This window comes from Anas platyrhynchos, chromosome 1 (assembly GCF_047663525.1).
Source record: "Anas platyrhynchos isolate ZD024472 breed Pekin duck chromosome 1, IASCAAS_PekinDuck_T2T, whole genome shotgun sequence".
NCBI lineage: Eukaryota > Metazoa > Chordata > Aves > Anseriformes > Anatidae > Anas > Anas platyrhynchos.
In genome coordinates, this window is record NC_092587.1 from 144,336,377 (window position 1) to 144,358,288 (window position 21,912).

Sequence of the window (21,912 nt, forward strand, 5' to 3'; positions counted from 1 at the left end):
TCAAGGGATTGCCTGCCACGAACACATACATCTAGTTTTTAAACTAAACTCTTTCTGCAAATGCCACAGAGGCGCACAGGCTACTGAAAAGCAGGCACGTGGATTGCTAAAACACAATCGGTTGCATTTTAATCATTATTTCTGGCAAAGTTCGGCATGTGGAAGGTCTCTGAGGTGGCCACAAAGGTGGTCACAGAGAAAAATGTGAAAAATAGGATCCGCGTGCCTTGTCTTGAGCCATTTGCACTTGCTCCCCTTTGCTGTAAAGCTGATTTTGGTGGTCTCCTCCTGGTAGGTTAGATTTTCACCTCACAAGTCGCTCCTTTGGGGGTATTATTTCCCCTGGCATCGCTGAGACCATTTGCTGCAGATTACTGAAACACATTTTACAACCACAGTAAAACTTATTGTGCTTTGTTTTACTCAGCTGCTTTTTTAAGTCTGCTATTTTTCCCATTTCACTAGCTGAGACTTTGAGGAAAACAAACTCTTGCTTCACCTTGTGCAATAAGCAGACTGATCATTTCATTAGCATTTTGTTCCGATCCACCAGTGTCATCCGATGAGTGTTACTATCATGTTTGGCTTCCCTGAAGACCTCTTTATCTCCCCAAAAATCTCTGCGGCCTTCTTACCCTACTTTGGCAGAAGACCCGATGTAATCAAGCATTGTATCTCCAGCTCCGTGAAACCCGTGGCTTGTTATGATTGCACTTGTTGGCTTGAGATCTCTTTGAAATTAGTGTATGTGCATTTGTTAAGTTTGTGGATCTTTCTGTGTACAATAAAATAAGTTTGACTGAGATTTTGATATCATTTAGAAACTACTGAGTGGTGGAGCCCACAGTTTGCTTCTAGGTGGCATATATCCCTCCAAGACCAGGTATAGCAGTAACTTCAGTAGTTTCCTTCAAGTGTCAGATACCAAGGCAGCAGCTGCAGAAACTCAAAAAAAGAGCAGGGTGGACCCAAATATCTCAGCAGGACAAAAACCGTTAGGAGCTGGTGCTAACCTCTAAGACAAAAAGTTTTGGTTGGGGAAGAAAAAACAGATACACAGGAAGTGTGGGGGTTGGAAGAGAAGAGACTGCTCTTGGGGTGGTGAGGGTGAAGACCAGCCACAGCCATGGGGAGCTGGTCTGATGCCTGCGGAGGATCTGTCACCTGCAGCATCCTGGGGAGGCTCAAGGAGGTGAGGAAACTGAGGCACAGAAATGCATGCAGAACATGTTATTACTTTATATCTGTAGCTCTCAATGGTGTCAGATCAGAGTATGGCATCTCAGGTTGCTCTGCAATGCCCGTGTGTTATGTGCTGCCTTCTCATGTCCTCCTGAAAGCTTGGCTTCTCCAAGCAAGGTGCTCTACGAAATGGCTGCCTGAGCTGCACAAGGGGCTCTGGGCAGGTGGGATCCAGACCTATTTCTGCAAAGGGGAGCTCTCAGCTTGATGATCATTAAATTGCTTGTTGTTCAGAGTGTCCATACATGGGGAGTGATGGAGGTGTGTAGGCAAACGGGGCTGACACACAGCACTTAGAGCAGCAAGATCTTTGTCAACCAGTGGCTGGAGCTTAAAAATTATGCTAGGTGTAAACTGGAGGGAAGTTGAATTTTGAGTAGTTGCAGAAATATGTAAGCTTCTCTTTCAAAATAAAAAGTAGTGATGTTCTAAACTGTCCCAATGGTTAAGTGGTGCTGATATACCAACAGCTTTGCTAACGGTACTTGTAGGTGTGGAGGCATGGAGAGTCTGTTAAAAACTGCTTTACAAATCTGCACTGTAATCTCTTAAATCTTGAGAGGAAGGGGACAGCTCCACAGTCATATCAAAACTTTCTCACATTGTTGAACTTTCTATACTTGCTGCATTGAGAACCTTCTTGTTTTTTGTTGTTTTTTTTTTCTCCCTTTGTTCTAAAAATGTCTATAGGTACGGTATTCTTGCACTAGCACACAGCTTCCTGCTGCTTTTATTTATTTATCTATTTATTTATTTTCCTGAATCAACTTGGGGCTTGTGCATGTAAACTGGTTAAAGTGTGTGTGTTCACTTTGGGTTTGTATGTGAAAAAGTTTTATGATGTAAAAGTTTCTTTCTTTCTTTCTTTCTTTTTTTTCCGGCTTGGGCACTGAAGTGAGGTGGTACGTTAGGGCTTTGGGTTGTGGTGAGAGAGGTTGCCCGAAACTCCCCAGCAGCAGGTGTTGGTTTCTCTCAGACAGTTTCAGAGACAGCCCCTGACTTTGTCCAGATAAGAGGCTCCCCCTGAGCCCCAGGAGCTCTGTGCTGTGCGGGTGAGGACCCTGGCACAGGCTGCCCAGAGAGGCTGTGGGGTCTCCTCCTTGGAGGCCTTCCAAAGCTGCCTGGAGATGGGCCTGGGCAGCCTGCGCTGGGTGGCCCTGCTGGGGCAGGGCTGGGGCCTGGTGGCCTCCACAGGGCCCTGACAGCCTCAGCCCCGCTGTGTGCCTCTGGTGTGTGGCAGCAACCTTCTGGTTTTGAAGCTTTTCCTCTCATGATCCCTGCAACCCCAAACCCATCTGAGCTTCTGTCTGCAACCCCCCGTGTAACTGCCACAGGGCCACCAGGGTGCGACCCTTTGCAGGCCCCACTTCATAACCGAGCATCAGAGCTGTTCCCCTGGTGCAGCTCCTCTCTGCTATACGGAGAGTAGTTAAGCTTTGGGGTAGGGAGATGGAGGAAGGTGTTATTCTGGTTTTGAATTAGTCTAAAAAAGGGAATCCGAAGGTGGGATGAACTTGATCAAACTGGGAGCATCCTTGGCATGCAGAGGTGGAGGACTGGAAAGTGAAACCGTTGGCTTTGTCATGTATCCCAACAGCTTTCTTCAACTAGCTCTTGGCTTCCATTGCTTTTCCATATGGAAAAAGTATCATCTCTTTTACTTTTAGGCTCAATAATTGCAATAAATACATTACTTTCTGTATGTAGATGTTGTATTATTTGTTGACCACCATGAACTGCACAGGCTGTCAAGAAAGCAATCTATAATTAAACTGAGTGTCTTTAATTTTTCTTCTCTTCTTTTAACTTCTACTTACACAACTGCACTGTATATTAGTCCTGCTTCTTCCACTGCATCTTTCATCCTGTTAGCCCTTGTCCAGCAACTCTGAAAATAGAAATAGAGGTCTCCAATAACAAAGATACTTCCTGCAAGTTTTGTGAAAGTCAGTGGGAAGATTAGGGCAGTGCCCCTTTCCCCTAAGGGGAGGCTGCAGCCTGAACGAAGTAGTTACCTGCTCTGTTTGGCCTGCCAGCAGTCCACTGAGCACACATATGGCTTGGGATCATGGCCAGAGGGTGTGAAAACACTGATGGTGTTGTGGAGGAAGGGAGGCTGGGGCTTGGCAAGTAGCTCATGGGGATGCATGACTTAGTCCATAGGAAATCAGGCCTTGTACGGTCTGCTGCTCACAGGATACTTCACTGCCTGTGGTTATCCAGATGATGCAGACCCATTGCTGATTTTTTTTTCCCCTAAAATAAAGAATCTCGGTACTTAGATTTGTCCTCTGCAGCAGGTTTTGATTTGATGTGGTAGTGGTGAGTATGGAGTGAGGGCACTCATTCCAGTGAGTCCTATTGCTCTTGTCAGAATAACCCAAATCACATTTGGCTTCAGTTTTGCCAAAAGTTTAATTATAGAAGAGGCTTTCAGGCTGATTTCTCTCTTTCACACGTGCAGTATTAGTCCAGTATGGTTACCAGAGGTGCCAACAATGAGCATAAGGATGTTTAATCTTTCTTGTTCAAAAGTAAACAGGGAAATCTGTTTTAAGGCTATAAAGAAAATAAAAAGAATATTTTGCTTCTTCCTGCTGCTCAGGATAAATAAAATGTAAAGCCGTTGGGGTAAGTATTAACCTGCAAAATAAATATTTGCCCTTTAAAAAGCAACTTTTATTACAGAACTATAGTACTGGCTACAATAGGTTCCCCTATACATAAGTTTAAAGAAATTGTAGTGTGGAAGTAAGACTTAGTCCTATGAGTTAGTTTCTGCTTCACTGAGGTTTTGTTTTAAATCCTATATCGCTTAGATATCTTTTGAGATGTGACTGAACTGGTTACGTTGGCCAGTATGCAAAGCAATATGGCTACATAAAGGTCCCAAGAGAGGAGGCATGGTCCAAAAACAGTAAAGGCAAAGAGCTGAACTGGATGTACTGGGAGGCAGCTGAAATGCTCCTGGCTTGCTTTGCCACCAGTCTAGATTTTGCCATTTTCCTGGAGGCTTCCATTTTCAGAGGAGCACAGACCATGTCGGTGTCTTCATTAGGGGAAACTGTCTTGCTCTCTGGAGCCCATTAATGTATTAATTAGATTTCTACTGACTAGAACACCTATCTCATAGTTACCCAAATGTATGTGTTTTAATATTGAATGGAATCTACCTCTAGGGGCTTGATTCAGTTCTCTGAATGTACGATTGTGATTACATTTGAGCAGTGTCTGAGTTGCTGCAGAGTTCTCATTGGAGATGTTTCTGTGGTAGTTTTCAGCCTAACCTTTAATTTTAAGTAAAAAAAAAAAAAAAATGTTTACTTAGGAGTGTGCCTATAATTGTGTGTTACAGGACTGTGTCTGCTTCTTTAATTTAGCAAATTTGCTGTCTAGGTTTTAGGATAGTGAAATAGTGAGTAATATGGAAACTTTCTCTCTTGAATATATGACCTAGCATGTATTGCAGGGACCATAGCAGGAGCAGGTGCATAGCTTGGTGCTGATCTCCCTTAGCTTGGTGCTGATCTCCCTTAGCCGTGGACAAGGACTGCTCACCGCTGCACTTAACCACCAGCATGGACAAGAAAATCCAGGACACACTTTCTGGTTGGTTAACTAACAAGAAATCCAGTTTGTTGGCATTTCCAAAGAAATACGGATTTTGATTATTATGTTACTAAGATGCAATATTTGAAACAATTGTATGTAGAAAATAATTTTTACTTTTCTCAGGCCACTGTCCCAGGCAGATGCAACCTTCTTACACCAAGACGTTATACCATGGTGGATGCATCCTTCAGTGCTGCAGAGAAATGGTATCAGTGGTTGAGAGAGGTGCAATGCATGCAAAACAGAAAACATCTGCAAGGAATGTAAGTACCTCAATTTTTAGCTTCCTTGAAAAGCAATTTTGTAATATCTTTGGAATGAGAGTGGGTTTTTTTTGTTTGTTTGTTTGTTTGTTTGTTACATATTTATTGCTGTCTTTAGCATTACCCTCTGAATTTAGTCTTTTAACTAATTTTCTTGCAGTCACTGTGCAGCTTATAGGTTTCCAAAGACATGATGATAATAGTATATGCAGTTTGCATTTTCCTATACAGTTCTGTCGTTCTGCTGAAATGTATGAGAGGTGTGTTTCAGGAGATGAAAACAGTATTTTTCATTAATCATCGACTCTTCTGAGATGCTAACCTTCATTTCTTTCAGAACATCTATTAAGATTTTCATTTTTTCCAAAACAAAGAGCTGCTTGAATCACCTTGTGGTCCTTATCTGAGCCTTGTATCCATTAGCACGTATGTCAGAGTAGTGTTTCACTGTTTCGAAGAATTTTTTTAGCAAAAAAAAAAAAAAAAAAAGTTCCCATGAAAAGGAGACTAAAAACTCCTCTGTTATCTAACTACTAGATACATTGCAACAACTGCTCTCGCAGGTGCATCAGGATGTTTGCATAATCACATTTGCATTTTGACAGAGTTGTGCTCACAGTGTGAATCCTCTCTTCCTTTGGGATCCCTGGACACTTGTGTGAGAACCAAGTGTGCTTTTTCTCCTGACTGACTGTTGACTCTGTGATTCATCCAGTGGGGGCCCCGTGGACTCCTGTGTTAGGATAGTGCTGACGACTGCAGATGCTAACCTAAAGTTCCAAACCGTTTTTTGTTTCTTTGTTTTAGTGCCAATTTGCAGATTTAAAAATGCTCTGATGTGACAAATAGTTACGCATGTCTCTGCATCTTATAAATAAGTAAATGCTACTTTGTTCTGCCAAAGATGCAAATTCTCACTGAGGCAGAGCAATATCACATCTTCGTCGTACAAGTCAGAGATGTGTTTGAGCCAAGAGAGGCTGTTAGTCTTGACTGTCTGTATCAAATAAATTAGTCGTGAGAGGAGAGGAGAACCTGGTGGTTCTGTGTGTGACGATGGTAGGAAACCCACTGAATCTGAAGAACCCTTTGCAATTGGCTATGATACCTTGAACAACATATGAAATTCCTTTTCAGGAGGAGGAGAAGCCTAAACAGTACAGATTGCATAAGTTAAATAGCTGGCCAGAGGGGTGCTAATTTATTAAAAATAAAGAATATCAGTGAAAGCAGGCTTCGTTGCAAGTTAATTTCTTCAGCTCCAGTTGGTGCTGCTTTCCTTGTGCTAGTACATGGGAATAAAAGTCATGACACTTTAACCACATGTAAGTAGTCCATAAGAATAGAAATATCTCATTTCCATTTTGTCACCCGACCAAAGAGAAGTTCGTGTTCCAGCCAAGTGAAGGTTAAGTCAGAACTGCAAGGCTTGGATTTAAAAGATGCTCTCCTGCCCTCTAGTGTTAAAGTAACTCCTGGTTACCGCGCAGCTTCTGTCTCGAATCACCTGATTGATTTTTGTGTCTGTGAATTTCTGCTGTCTTTTCAAAAGTGGAGAACTTTCAGGTTGATCCTTTCTATAAGTGGAAAATGACACTGGGAGATGAAGAGGTGTTTTGAGCTGTCAGGAGCTGTCTGCAGAGTGAAAACACTTTCCTTTGTTATAACTGTTATTGCATTCTCTCTCACTCTTTCTCTCCCTCATTTGCAGTTTATTTTCCAATTGGGTCTAATACATGTGTGAACATATGTATTAGATAGTGATTCAAAAATTAATTTATACCTAACTTTTCTATTGATCCAAATTGCTACGTAAGTGACAAAGGTGAAATACAGATTAGAATAGGCCTATTTTAAAACTTTTATATGAAAGAAATTGAACAAATTTTGGTGTTCTGGTCCCAAAATAACTGTTATTTATTGATATTGACTAGGCTTGGCATTGGAACATAGAGGAAAACTTGGGAACATGATTGATGGCAACATCAGCAATGAGAAAAAATATACAGTGCTTCTGATGGAAGAACACTAAATGAAAATAAAGTTAAAAATCCCTCTGTTATAGCTGAGACTATCTTTTGAGAAAACAAGAATAATGAAATTCTGTTTCTGTTGAAGCTAATGGGCCGAGATTGCATGTCAGTGCTCTAGGGATAAAATGACTTCTCTTTCCCTGGCAAATTAGCTCCAGCTTGGTTTGGTGGTTTGTCCATTTTTTGCACTTTTTAAAACGGTATTTTTAGAAGTTTTACCCTCTGTTTTCAAGAACTGACTTAGCTTTTAACATACTGATGATCTCATGTAGTTTTCAATCAGTAAGATTGGGAACTACATATTTTTGATGGGTGAAATAGTAAAATTTATACTGAAGCTCAGCAGAATGAACTCGAGCTGAGCAAATAATGCAGACTCAAGCATTTATGTCTGTGAAGCATGGCCCCATCTACTTGCCCCGGAGTCAGTATGGATGATGATGCTCCACTCATTACAAATTCAGGCTCTTAATTAGCTGCTTGTTTTGCTGTGTTTTCATTTATTAATTCTTTATTTATTTGTGGTTTGCTAATGGAAGTCCTGGTTAAGGGCACGTCAAACCAGACACTTTGCATGAGGTTATGGCTATACAATGTTTAATCTGGGTTTGCACAGATAACTGTAGTGGACGGAGAGCTGTGCCCATTGTATTTAATGTTTCTCTTTATGAAAAAAATGTTGTCATAAAGTTGATGGTCTTCTCAAGCCTCATTTTGCTATGCAAGTATGTTTATTTATGCAGCCATTATGCCTAGGATCTGGAGTTTCTTTTCTGCTTAATTTCCAGATTCCTCTCTCCTCGCCTTTTACTCCACTGCTCCGCTCTTTCGGTACAGCTCAGACTCCCCCTTTTTGGTAGTCCTAAATGGATCTCAGCAGAAATAGCTACCCAGCACTTCATATCCTTTGAAATTCCCCCAATTATTGCCAAAATACATATTGTGCCATGACACGTTGTGCTATTTAACGTCATGCCGTGATGTTTTGCCGATTGTAAATAATGTAAACATATGAATAATAAGATCAAATATTAATCACATTTGTAGCAATAGGTCTGACTGAAAAATAAAACAGCAAAAAAAAAAAAAGAGAATTGTATGGTGAGACAGTGTTGAAATAAAACGTCATCAACAAATCTGCCAGTTACATCTCATCTAGATGTCCGTAATACATGCCAATAGAAGCTTTCTCAGGTGGGTTATCTTTTTATCATTATTTTTATTTTTGATAAACACTAAAGGAATCCTCCAACAGAAAGCAGTGCTGCCGACCAACACTAGGGGCCACTGTTAGACCCAATTTAATGAGCCTTGGGGCGGGTGATTTGCAAACAGAACCCGTGTGCCTCAAGTTAATATATAGGCACTTTCAAGAGTATTTTATTTCTGTCTTTTTTAATTCACCTGAAGGAAGATAAACAAATAGAAACCAAGATTCAACTAGGAAAAAGAAAGGATCCATCTTCTGATTTGTGAGCCGTCTTTACAAAGGCATAACTTCTCATTGCAGCCTGTTTGTCACTGCGTTCAATGATCTTACAAACAGTTCCAGCCTTTTTGTGATGAGCAAACTCAGAGAAACAGCCAGTTCCCATCTGGGTCCATGGGACCAAGCACTCTGCTCCACATGACCTAGAGTGTCACCGAGTCCCATCGCTCAGCAGGGGCTGAGGGTGTCCTGCAGGACTGGTACCGTCAGCTCCTGGCAGGCACAGCCCTGCTCCCTGGATATTTTACTTTCTATCAGTGATTAATGAATTCTTCACAAATATTTTAGAAAATAATCTCAGTTTTTTAGCCTAACGAGAGAAGGGAGTTGCATCAGCTTGAAGCCTTTCTCCAGAGCTTCATGGGAGATTAGAAAGCTCTCTATAGCCTTTATTATTTTCATCTTGTTCAAGTGTGGGAAGCTGCAGGCACTGGCTTGCACCGCGAGGGCACACCTCGTCGGGTCGTATGTCTTTCCTCAGTAACATCGTGCTGTACCATCAAGATGTGCTGCAGGGGAGGGCTGCAACCCTCGAAAGCATCTCTGCCATCGTGGGTCCTTTTTGCCCATGTGTTGTAGGGAGGGAGGGGAGAGACCTTGTGGGAGGCTGCTTTGTGCTGTAACCACCTCTCTTCTGCTCCAGGGCCGCTGGTCTGGAGGAGGCGAGCTGCTGAGATGGCTTGAGATGGAGGTCAGGTGGCTGATTTTCACTCAGGAGCCTTGACAAGGTCTGCTTGCAAAGCACAAGAGCCTGTGCTTGCTGCACAAGTGGCTCCTCACTAATGTTTTCCTCGTGTCTCTTCTGTTCCTGTTCAGCACCGAGGAGGATGAAAGAATAGCCCTGGGTATAAATGCTGGGCTGGGAAGCTTCAGGTGGTCCTGGCGTTTCGCAGCTGTCAGCAGGTGACCAGCTGACTGGCTTTTCTGATTCGAGAAATTTTTGAACTGAAAGTGACATGAGCAGGGAAAAAAAAATGGAGCCCGGCCCCAAAGTGTCTGCAACCTGTGGTTTTTGTTGCTGTGAGGAGCGCTGAACCTGTGGCATGCCATTTACAGCAAGGCTTTGCTCTGATGCCTCTGTTTTGTTTGCTGGTCAAGGCTGTGAGGCCTCACAGCTAATATCTGTCTGCCAGCTTGGATATGTTCGTTTTTAAAAGCTGTGTCTAATCAATGCAAATATTTTAGGGAATGTTTTAGGCGTCGGAGGGCACAACTGTAATGGTGTGGGCATTAGAGACTGGGAACGAGAGGCAATCACTGCTTCGAGCACTTCCGCAGATGTCTATAGAACAAAAAAAAATAGTTTTGAAGGGCAGCTTGTAAGATCCTTAACTCATCCGCCCTCAAACTTTTACATGGTAACCCTGTGAGTAACTTATTTTCAGACAGGAAAGAAGCAATACTGTTGAAGGAAATAACGAGGGAGAAATGACGAGGAGGGAGAAATACACTGAGCCCTCAACATAGACAGGAAGGAGATGGAGGAGCTGCCCAGGGACCTTCTAGAGAGAACTGGGGGATGTGTAATGAATCCTAGAAATGCTGGTAGTCTGTAATCCCTTAGCAATTTAATTCACAGTGCTCTGAGAACCCGAGGATATTTTTTCTCTGCTTTTAGAAAACAGAGGAGTAACGTTACTGTAGCTACGATGACCGACTGCCTTTTCTGGAGGAGTGATTTAGGTTGTTTTATCTGATTCTGTCTATGAGCTGGTGAAGAAAATGGTTGCATTCTTCACTGTTTGTATTAATAACACAACAGCTTCTACCACAATGACATTTCACCTGGGCTAAGAGTGAGTACCATGCTGTATACAACACAATCTTTCAAAGCAAGGCTCGAGAGCCTTATGTTAACATACTGTTGAAATTGCTTCATTTCATTTCTTCCCCTGGTATTTCTCAATCTATCCTGGCTCCCAGTGCTTGCAAGAAGGTGTGCACATGAGCGTTTGTACCTGCTCATCCCTTTCTACCAAAATAAATTCAGGGAAGTCAAAGAGACCCTGAGATGTGTTTCTGTCTATTAATCTAGACTGCTTCACATGTCCTTCAAAAGCCAGGGGTGTAATTCCCCTCCTGATCTTTTGGCTTGCACTGTGCTACAGTTAAATAAATTTTACCAAAAAAAAGTAAGAGATTTCACAGAATAATCTGCCTTCCGAAAACACGCCTCACCAAAAAACATGGCAGGAACTGGAATGCTGCTCATCAAGTTCAGACTTAATATCTCGTTTGTTCCCATTTGGTTCCGTAGTAGGTCCTGCACTGGCCTCGGGCAATAGCAGCGTGTTTCTTCGTGATGAAATGTGATCAGTTGTTTGGATGCTCGCAGTAAGAACGTAAGTGGCATTTCTGTTGGTTTGGCACGAGTCTCCAGAGGTACTTTTTTTTTTTTTCTAGCTGCTGGCTTGGTCGTGCTAGCCTTGGAAGCACGTTCCTGTTGTCTGCTTTAGGATCCTAGCCAGCTGACTCACCTTCGGTATGCCTTCTGCCACCCGTTGGGTCTGGCAGGGCCAGCACCTGTTGACTCCTTGATCAGACTTCGTTCAGCTATCTCGTGGTGCATGCAAATTTCCACTTCTATCTGGACCTTGATCAAAACCCATGTGGAGATCTTACAGATCCGGTAGGGTATGGCTGCAGGCCGGGCCCGTGCAGCTGAGGAGCAGCTTGCAGAGAGGTCCCAGGTGCTGTCTCTCATCACCAGCTTTCTCTCGTTCATCAGATTTCATTTTCCAGTTGGTGCAGGGGATTGGATTGTGCTTGCAAATGGCCAGTAAGGAATTCCCCTGGAGGAGGAAAGCTCCAGTTGCCATAGAGCCAGTTCCTGCACGCTCTTCTTCCGTTCCCACTCCTCCTGCCTGGCAGCTGATGATAGGAAATGACCGAGGCTGAAAACAAGGGATCTCACTGAGCTTTACGTGGGTCATCCAACCAAACTATAGATTCCTCTTTCCTGCATTGGGATTGTCACAACTTGGCCAAAGGTCTTGGAGGCAGGACCTGCTGCTCAGAAGTGCCTCATTTTCTTGTGCTCATTGTTTTAAGGAGAACCTGACCCACAGCACCGCTGGCAGCATTTTCCTCAGGTGGCTTAAATTACTCAGACACCCAGGGCTGATGTGCCTGGGGTCGTGGTTTCTTTGTGTGCACAGAGGGGGGTTGCTCTGTGCAAAAGCCACAGATATTGGTCGCTGCATGTGTGCAGTTTTGGTAGTTTAACCATCACAAGAGCAGGGGAGTAGGTAAAAGGAATAGATTTTGGAGGCTTGTCTAAACATAAAGCCACGTGGAGGGGACATCTTTACCTTCTTGTTTGTCTCTAGAATCAAAGCAGCCCCATAGCGCCTTCTGAATGAGCTCGTGTGGCATCCGGGCTTTCCATCCTCATGGACCCAGCTAAAATAAATTGTTTAGCTTTGTTTGCAGAAGCTGAGGATTTGAAAACCACTTCCTAGAGCCTCACATGTTCACCACGATGAAATTAGCAGGGTCGCTCTATGCAAGTGACTCACAAGTAGCAGGGCTTTAAAAGAGGTACGCATTTCACTTCCACGGGGTAAAATTTCCTCATTTGGAACCTGGAAAGAACAGTCTGCTGTTGTGTAAAGAGAAAACTTCTTATTGATGAGGTTTGCTCAATACATGTTTCAAGAGATACGTCAAGTTCTAGTGATCTCAGTCCTTTTGTAGACCAGATGACCATACTTAGTAACCTCCCAGCCTTTCTAGGGACATTTAAATGTTTTCTGACCTGTGAACTGTTTATGGCTTTCCTTGGTGCAGATAGAAATATTTCTCCCGTTGTATAATTGAGCCAAATTATATTTCAAGTTAAGCAGAATGCTTATTTGAGAGGAGGAAGGGTGGCTTTGAAATTGAGGTAAACTAGAAAAATCCAAAGCATTTTATGATCATTGAAAGGGCTTTTTGAGTTGGAGGTATGTTATATATACTTTTATTTTGATGAGACCATGCATGGTATAAGGGAAAAAAACTTAATCTTAAAAGTTTAACCCAAAATATTCTCTGGAGCAATGATTTGAATGAAGCCTTCTCCAGACACTAAGGTTGAAGAATGAGTACTAGAGCTGAAAGGTGGGACATGACCTGCACTCGGAGGTGCAAACTCCCCAGGAACTTTTGTTAGATAAATTGTAATGCAGTACTTCCCCCCTATTTAATTGTTAGTCACACCTGTCCCCATATGTTTGCTCAAGTTTATTTTCTGCAGCTGCTGCAAGTCCGTGCCAGATGGCAACCTAGCTCCTGGAGCATGAAGAAAAGAAGTGAAAGAGCTGTGAAGGTCCCGGATCCCCCTGAGACTGCCTCTTCCCCTTCAAGGTCCTGATCCTGCAGTCTGGGGGAGTACGTTTTGTATGGGAAGGGCATGTAAAGTCAAGTCCTTTGCGTGCTTTAACCTAACGCAATTAGTCTCCTCTCTTTTAGTGACTTGAGCTTCTTGTCGTTACAAGTGTGGTCAGGTGAACGATGTTTTTAAAATGGAGGCAAAGATCTTAAATTGAGTTTATCTAATTAAGATGTAGAACCTTATTTATTTAGCTAGCTAACAAAAAGAAGGTTTGGTTTTGCTTTCAGTCTGACAGTACAGGGTGCTTTGAGATCAGTGCATTTTATTTGGGCACCTGATTTTAAATTTCCAGGTTCTTTTTTCCCTTAGCTTCCACGTGGGCTTGGCACGTAGCCTGAGTATGTTGTGGTGAGAGTGTTTGTTGCACAGAACATGCAGACCAAATGTGTCTAACTCTAATGTCTGCCTCTAATATTGGAGGAAACAGCATGGAAATTAAAACTTCTTATAAGAAGAGCTGGTTACAAGCAGGATTTTTTAAAGAGTGTGTGTATTTCTAAACACAGCAGGAGGTGTTTGTCATGATGAGCATCAAACTAAAATTGTGTTTACAGTGTAATAATTAGTTGCATCAGGATAATACTTTACATGATGGAAAAAATGTGCAAGTGTGCATCCATGCCAGCCTTGTTCCTTTCCTCAGAAAGGTCAGAGGATAAGAGTATTATGCCCTGTCAGGCAGCCAGCACCATTTTACAGCTGTTACTAGTTGCACTCGGCATAGAGGAAATGGGCTCTTGCCTTCAGCTCACAAAAGCAGAGCCCGAAATGGGTTGTGCAAAGCATTCAGCTTGGATCTGTAACATACTTGAAATCAATCTTGGTTCAAGTCTGGGCTGGCTCTGTGCACTTGCACCCATTTGCTGGAATTTTGTTTGTCTGAAGTTAGCAACGGTGGGTATGAATTTTTTTTTTTTTTTTTTAAACCCACACTGGAAAATTTACAAACTTCCACAGGTTTTCCTGATCAGCATTATAATGCAGTCTATGTTTTATAGATTTTTTAGCTGACATCTTCAAGGGCTTGCAAATACTGCTTTGTTTTTTCACAGCTGAGGTAAGGCTTTTTTGGCTGATGTTCCAGCATAATCAGATGGACAGGGAGCTGAACCCACTAGCAGTGAGTTTGAACATTACATGGTCTGGACGGTTATTGTCTGCCAACCTGTGCATCTTCTCACCTTGTTAGATTGATCTGTCAGCCATGCTTTGTCTAGCTTAGGATGGAGCTGTGATAATGAGATTCTCTAGCTAATGGCTGCTCCTGTCTTCCAGGAGTGCTATATAGGATGTAACAACGCTGCAAAACACCATAAAAAAAATCTGAGTTTTAGCTTCAATCAGTTAGCCAAAGTTAACTAACTCAGGTTAAAACAGCAGCAAAGATGAAATAATTTGAAGTTTAACTTGATGCAGGAAGCTTGCTTTTGAGGCTGCATGAGCACGCTTAGCAAAAAGGAGTTTGAACAGTTGCAAAAGCCATACATTAGCAAAGCTGCAGGCACTCTAACTAGTGGGTAACCAGTATTTCCTGAGGGTTATACCCTTTTTGCTTGCCTTTCATAGTGGGTTTTCATAGGTGTTTATGTAAGGGTGTCCAAGCTGCAGCTGCTTGCAGTTTGCTCTGCAGATGTCCCCAGCAGCTGCCCCCAAACTCAGTTTCCATCCTTTGTGGGAATGCCTGGTTAACACCCTGCTTTTTTTGCACTGTAACCAGCTCGTATATATTCTATTTTTTTGATAAGCTTCAAGTTAAGGAGTCCAGAAGCAATAGGAAGCTTGTGCTGTGCAGACTGTTCTCTCAGGAGCTCAGCCAACACTGCTTTGCCTGCTTCCGTGGCACGAGAAGCCTGGCAGAGGTGGGGAGATGAAATTCCAGTGATTACCAGTGACATGCCGTTCAGCAAAACCCAGTTTCTGTTCCTGACAGTGATAGCAAAGCTCTGGGATCAAATCAAAGGCCACAGCCCCCGCGACAAAGCCCTGGCAGAGCACAAAGGATGCAGCACGCAGAGCCACGGAGGACAGCCAGCTCCAGGGCAGGGGGAGGCGGAGGCCAGGAGTGATTGTCTGTCTCCCGATAATGGGACCAATTTTCAGTGCAGCTATGCCAGCTGAGCTCCAGGAAGGCACCAGGGAATCCAGCTCAATGGGCTTTAATTTGTGCATATGTGTATAGATTGTATATGACAGGCACGCTTCCAAACGCCTGCCAAATCACGCCGCTGCGCTTACACCCTAATACCTAGATAATGCAGCCGTGGGATAATCAAAGCCATCTTTGTCGTATGGAAAGCTGAGACTCTCGGGGGCACAGTTTAATCAATGTATTATTGGAACTAGAGTCCCAGCCTGGCTGCGGTGATTGTGTTCCTAGGTGCCATATTTAATTCATGAAGGAAACCGAGTTTTGAAAATCGAAATGCGGCTCAAAATCTGCTGGCCGGTGCAGAATGCAAGATTAATTTTATGCTGCTTGTAGGCGTCAAAGAAAGGGATAAGGAAAAGCAAAAAAACTTTCTCCTTTGTTTTTGGGTTCTTTTTATCAGATTCCTGAAGGGCTCAAAAGTTACAAGAAAACGCTTCAGAGAGGTAGCTGTGATTTACTTCACAGCTTCCAACTCTGTTTTCACTGAAGGAGGTTTTTCTTTCTTTATTAATATATATAAATCCCAGACTTCTCGGGTTGAAAGAAAAATGTCAGCATCATTTAAATATATATCTTTGTAATCAAATGGCTACTTCCTTATGGGTTTTGGTAATATTCCCCCTTGTTTTCAGGTAGGTAATATAACACATCACCTCCACGTACATATATAGTGGCCGTAACCCTTGCTCTCGAGCTTCCGTGTTTTCCTACAGATGTGGCCTGATTTGCCTTAATTAAAAAATAAAGAATCTGCTGATTCAAGGGAAAATACCGCAGTGAAACAAATCTGGGTTATATTTGGCTGGTGAGGAAACAGAGGATGACGCCGGATGTGGAGGTGAGCAGGACGTTCCATCCCAGCTTTCCTTCCTCATTTAACTTTTCTTTGGCTGCTCTAGCTAGAAGTGATGCACGAGGGCTGGAACAACGGCAGGCAGGGAGGTTTTTCCTTGCCAGCCCCTCTGACACAGTAGCAGAGCAATTACAACTCCTCTATCTTCCTTCCTTCCCATCCCGGGGGCATTCTTTCTCCTGATGCCCGCTCTCTTCCCCCATTAGCCAGTTCCCTACCTCTTGACCCCGTAGGGGAGGTCAGGCAGAAGTTTGCACTGGCACCACGTGCTGCATTGTCTGCTCCTGAGACACCCCTGGTCCTGCCTATTGCTCAGCTGTGTGCCACCCTGTTAACCTGGCCCGGCCTTCTCTGCCTGTGGGAAAGATGCTGCAGCGGGAATAAAATGAGGATGGTTTTATAGGTGCTGTTTGCAAAGTCCTCGCAGAAGTGAGCTTGTAAATTGGAGAGCTGTGACTGCTGCAGGACAACAAATTACGTAGTGTCTTCCTGCAGCCTGGCAAACCCGAGTGCTTCCCCGCATTGTGGTTCGTATGTTTGCTCAGACATGGGCTTTTCTTCTGTAGGAAAAGCAGAAGAATAATTGGACCTCTGGCTGGCAAGGAAGTGGCATCCACAAATGGGATTTTGAACACCCAGCTCACTGACTTGTGAACCTCGGCCTTGAACTCCACGGTTGTCTGTCTGCAGACTTAAGTAAACGTGCTTGAGCTTGCAGAATCAAGTGGCTGGGGCCAGCTGAACTTCTTTTATATTTAATTTATATTTGTTTTATATTTAAGTCTTGGTGGTGGAGAGTTTGAAACATAGGGCAATTAAACTGACTTCAGTGAGGTTAGCAGTAAGAGTCAAACCCAAGTGTTAGGGAGAAACAAAGATCCTCGATGTTACGGTTTTATTACAACACTTGTGGTGTTTTCCCTCTTTCTCTCTTTCTCTTCTTTCTCTCTTTCTCTCTTTCTGCCGGGCCATCATGTGAAAACCCTTCAAGGGAAGATTTCTCAGCTTCATAAGAGCAAACTGGAAAACATGAGCGCTACATGTTCTGTAACCACAACGATAACAAAAAGGTTAACAATTCAGTTTTCAGTATTACAATTCACTATTACAATCCCAACACTTTTGGAAAGCCTGATTAATTGCTTTAAACTACCAACAATTTGGATGCAGCTTGTTATTGCTGCTTAAATCCAGGGCCTGGGAATCCGGCTGAATAGTTTTCTCCTGAAACCATAAAAACTCCGTTTTTCAAAAAAACAAACTGACAAAAAACAATAATTTTGGAATATTTAAGTAATGTTCCATTTCTGCTTTGTGATAAATTTAAAGAAACAGTGATGTATACCCTCATATTTGGTGTTTGTCCAGTTAAAAGGGGGGCGGGGTGGTGAATCGCAGATTACTCATTCCTAAACTTGGACAAGCCCTGCTTGTGTCAATAGTCATACCTTTGCCATGGAAACCAGTACGGATTATTGAGTGGTGACAGTTTTTGCCATGCTCCATGTGTTCCTGTTGACCCTTCGGAGAGCTGTTTTGGTGTTAAATGCTGCCAGGCGGTGAGCAACCATTTCCCACTTCAGCGAAGGAGTTTGTGGCGTTACTTCTGCCTTGCATCAGCTGGGGCCTTAAACGTAAATTCATCTCCAGTGACCTGCTTCAGCTCATTAACCCGCTGGAAAACGATTCCCCCCTCCTTTTTAAAAACAAAACCAAACCCACAAGCTTTGCTTTTGTCATGGTTTCTTCATTGAAGGTTTTTAGATCCATACCAACTGCAGTCAAGGCTGTTGGCCTGGATTTGCACGAGTTGAGAACAGAAGCAGAATTTGGTCTTCAGATTAACATTTCTGGTAACTCAACACATTTTTTTTTTCCATAATAGGTACTTTAATTCTGCTTTGTTTCAAGCATTTGGCTTATAATCATACCAGTGTTTCAGTAGCAAAATGTTTAACTTTGGAGCCAGGGATTTGAAGACAGTAACACACCTGCTGAATTACAAGGCAGTTGCATTCAGTCAAATATTTTAGGTTATTACCATCCAACGTGAAGCTTTTAAAGAAGAGAAGGGACAGAAATTCAGCACACAGGTCTGTTTCAACCCATATAACTTGTTAGGGACAGCTTGTCCCTTACAGAGTGCCCTGAAACCCAACCTGGAACAAGGTCAAACAAGGATCCCCTCTGGCCTTTGGCGCAGGCACTCTGGTGCAATGAAGCTTTCCTCTGTAGCGTGATGGTGTTTCAGGTCCTGCCGTGGGAAGCTGTGAATTTTCTGACGTGTGGAGACCCCGGTTATACGGCACATTCACTGGCTCCAGAGCTGCAATTTCTTCCATCAGTTCAGTAAAATAAATGTACAGTTTTGTATTTCAGAATTGCACAAAATAAGTTGCCACCACCAGTGCCTCAGACATTATTCGCTGAACTGGATTACAAATGAGAGAGGAGAAAACATCACAGAAAGCATTCCCAAGTTCCAGGAGGTAAACAGTTATCGCTGGGATGCCTGCTTAGAAAGTTGGCAGCCTGCAGGATGATTACAGCCGAAATCCTACTTCAAATAAAGCGAGAGCTGGTATTTATTCCTTCCTGCTTGGTTTCATTCGGTTCCTCTCCTGAGAGAACTGCTGCCACCTTGCACGTCTATGCTGAGCTCAGTTTGTGATTTTAATGCATATTTTCTTTTGACAAATTAAACAAACAACAATAATAACGCAGAATTTATGTTCCAGAACATAAGTTTCTGTCCCCTGAGCAGTGAATCAGTGATGGTCTAAGAGGGGTAGCTTGTAGCACGCTGGGAGCCGATGGGTCACGCGGTGCTGTTTCTCCTCTTTTCAAGCTGCTAAATCCCATTAAAAGGGAAGCTGGAAACAAATCTTGTGTATTTTTAGTGTTTTCTCTCTGGGAATGTAATTACTGTGACTGACACAAAGATTGCATGAAATCGTGAGGAAAGAAGGAAGTGGTGTCTGTGGCTGTGCTGGGAGGGTGCTGCTCCGCCGAGTCCTCTCCCTCGTAGGAAGAGGCTCAGGGGCTTCAGGGAGCCTCTGAGGATGTTTCAAAGCTCTCGCTCTGAAGTATTTGTTGTCATCCAGCTGGGTCTTCCCTGGGAAGCCTTCGGGTACTCAGATGAAAGTCGTCACGTGGCGAAACAAAAGCCCTAATCTTACGCAGATTAATTTATTAGTTACGCTACGGTTCCTCGGCGATGGTCCTCTTCCCAGCAAGGCTCCTCTCTTGTCAGCTTGTCTATATGCAAAGTAGTTTTTTGGTAATTATAAGAGGAAATGGCTTTAACCCCTGTTTGCTTTATGCTTTTTTTTTTTTTTTTTTTTTTTTTTTTTCCCACTATACTGAAAACACAGCGTGTTTAACAGCTACACTCTTACTTAAAACCACAGCACCCTAAGCTGCGTGGCTCCTCCACCTGCTTTGCCCAGCCACCCCAGCTCGTGCTGGATTTCTGCTCACGATTTTTGCTGTGGTAGCTGCATAGTCGAAAAGTTAACGGCCTCACAAGTCCTGTCATCACCCGTGTAGGAGCAGTATTTTTACTTGAAGCACAGAACCCAAAGTACGCTGGCGCGAAGGGTTGCAGTCCCCAAAAGGACTTGCAGTCCCCTGTTGTGCTGGTCCACCGTGCCAGGAAAGGAGGGACTTCCAGAACAAGGGCAAAGCAGGAGACTGAGGACAGTAACATTTTCAAATGCCACAGTAAGCCAAGAGGGCGTATGAGTAAGAGCCCTTTGCTACTTCCTAAATTGCTTTCCCAGGAGACTACTGGAATAATGCTATTTCTGGAACAGTGTCCTGCTCTCATTGATCTTTTCCCTTTTCGTGGTGGATGTGATGTCTTTCTTTTTCCCTCATCTTACTTTTCACACCTTCTTCTTTCAGTTGCTTTTCTCCTTTTCTGTCTTGCTTAGGTGTTTTCTTCTTAAATGGCTCTTTCTGCCAGAAAAGAGAAAAATCAGGAATAAGGAACCTGACAATGCTTTGACATGATAACCCTCCATGATTTGTTTTCAGGATTATTCCCTTGGCAGCAGAGCTCAGTTAGCAATTACAGGTGACAAGCCTTTGTTAGTGATGTTGCTGTTCTCCTTTTCGAGAGCAAAGGAAGGGAATTCTGCCTTTCTCATGCTCCTCGGAGCTGCCTGAGCCATCCGAGTCGGGGCAATTTCCATTGGGCAGGCCAGTGGGCAAGCTGGTTCAGTTAATAACATTCTTTACTGAATAAATATGTTATATTACTATTTTTTTTCTTTATCTCCTGCTATTGTAGCATATCTACGACCAGGAAAAAAAAATTCAATTGCAACAGAGGGAGAGAAGAATGGCTGATGAGGAGAGGCATGACTTGTCATTGTCATTTATTAAAGATTGACCCTGGACTGGCGGACTGTAAAAGCGTAGAGAGATCACAATTTTAAATTAACACAATTTTAAATGAACACAATTTATCACAGATCTTGCCCAATACTTCCAGTGAGCCTGTTTTTGGCTACCACTTTACTGGATTTCCTCTGTCTATCTGAAGAAGTCTGTGGAAGGTATCTCCCTCAGGCTTGCTTATTTATCTTTTAGACATCCTTCAAAATAGCTCAACCATTTCTGAAGTGGGGACTGGAAAAGGGGTTTTCTAGGGACTACTTCTTACGGGTGTTTCTACTACCTATTAATTATGGAGCACAGACTTAACAGATGATGTGGGGAAGGTTGCAGGATGTGTTTGCTTCTCTTTGAGAATTTATTTGTGCTTTTATGAAGATGTGCCAAACCCAAAATCTGGCCAAAATAGAAATCCCTGGAAAAAAAAATCTTAAAACCATAATTCTGGTACTTTCTAACTCTGGAACACCTGGCATTACAACATTACTATTTTTAATGTAATTCTTTGGTTTGTAGTGATATCTCCATAGTAATTGTATCTGCCTAATATTTTCTATTATAGAAGTCTCTCTTTTAGTTGCTTATTTCTTTGCCAAGTCTTAACTGCTTGGGTTGATGCTTCCTATACTTGCTTTCCACCTCAGACTGAATACTTTGGGGAAGCTTTAGTAAAAGTGATGTAGCTGCATTCATGGAAAGTTAAAAAGACGATCAATTGTCTTTTTCTGGGAAAGCTTGCCACATAAATCTTTTTTTTTTTTTCTTTTTAATGATTATTATTATTTGTTTTTAAAATTTATTTATTACCATTAATGTTGCTGTGCTGTTTGGCTTTTTCTCTCAGGGAGCTGTTAAGCCACTGCTTTAATGAATGAATGAGCTAATTCATTGATTTCTGAGAGCTGTCTTTCTGCGGTGGGCGGTCTGACTGTAGAAACTGCAGCACTTAAGATCACCTAATAAAGCCTGAAAACCACTCTGGGATTTGTCTGATAAAAGGGGCTGTGTAAATGAGAGGCTGCTGGTGGTGCAGCAGTAACTCTCTTGAGCAAGAGCACAGCAAGGCGCACCCTGCGGACACTCCCCATCCAGAAATAACCAGGAAGGAAAGAAGAGGAGATGGGGGCTACCTTTTGGCTCTGCGATTTACACTGCCCACAGGGGTGTCTCGCCACGTTGGCCGTGTGTTTTTCAGCTCTCTGCCAGTCCTCGTGCCACCTCTGAGCTTGGCAGCGAGGCTCAGGCTTGGTAACCCTACCCAGGATGGCAGGGTTCCCTTGGGTCGCTCTCTGCTGCTCCTGCTTTCGTTTTTCTCTGTTTAAACTAGAAGGGAAGAACACATAAACAGAATCAAACTTCTCCTCAGTTGCTCACGTTCCCACGCCTGGGAAGCCAGAATATGAAACATCTGCCCATCTTGTGTCAGAGGAGCATTGGCCTAAGCTGTTCGACCTCTCCTTCAGGGACTTTCTCCTCCGTGAGCTGCATTCACCAA

The 21,912-nt window shown here is 43.1% G+C and overlaps 1 protein-coding gene across 2 annotated transcripts in view; it reads left to right on the plus strand.

The window, feature by feature from the left end:
• The first annotated feature begins 1,056 nt into the window (after window positions 1-1,056).
• The window catches only part of RASA3 (RAS p21 protein activator 3), a 141,154-nt gene continuing 120,298 nt past the window's right edge, over window positions 1,057-21,912 (plus strand). The window contains exons 1-2 of one of the 2 annotated variants that reach the window (XM_027444699.3): window positions 1,057-1,192; window positions 4,978-5,117. The gene's annotated coding sequence lies outside the window, so the exon portion shown is untranslated. Of the gene's footprint in view, window positions 1,193-4,724; window positions 4,852-4,977; window positions 5,118-21,912 lie in introns of those variants that run through there. The other variant, XM_072031634.1, reaches the window with a different exon arrangement.